The sequence below is a fragment of the Mandrillus leucophaeus genome, unplaced genomic scaffold (assembly GCF_000951045.1).
Source record: "Mandrillus leucophaeus isolate KB7577 unplaced genomic scaffold, Mleu.le_1.0 Scaffold976, whole genome shotgun sequence".
Lineage (NCBI taxonomy): Eukaryota > Metazoa > Chordata > Mammalia > Primates > Cercopithecidae > Mandrillus > Mandrillus leucophaeus.
The window spans coordinates 432,120-432,518 of NW_012110652.1; positions in this window are offsets into that span (position 1 = coordinate 432,120).

A 399-nucleotide genomic window follows, 5' to 3' on the forward strand; every position below is an offset into this window, starting at 1 on the left:
AAAGAATTTTCAACCCAGAATTTCATATCCAGCCAAACTAAGCTTCATAAGTGAAGGAGAAATAAAATCCTTAATAGACAAGCAAATGCTGAGAGATTTTGTCACCACCAGGCCTGCCCTACAAGAGATCCTGAAGGAAGTACTAAACATGGAAAGGAACAACAGGTAACAGCCATTGCAAAAACATGCCAAAATGTAAAGTCCATCGATGCTAGGAAGAAAATGCATCAACTAGCGAGCAAAATAATCAGCTAATACCATAATGACAGGATCAAGTTCACACATAACAATATTAATCTTAAATGAAAATGAACTAAATTGTCCAATTAAAAGACACAGACTGGCAAATTGGATAAAGAGTCAAGACCCATCAGTTTGCTGTATTCAGGAGACCCATCT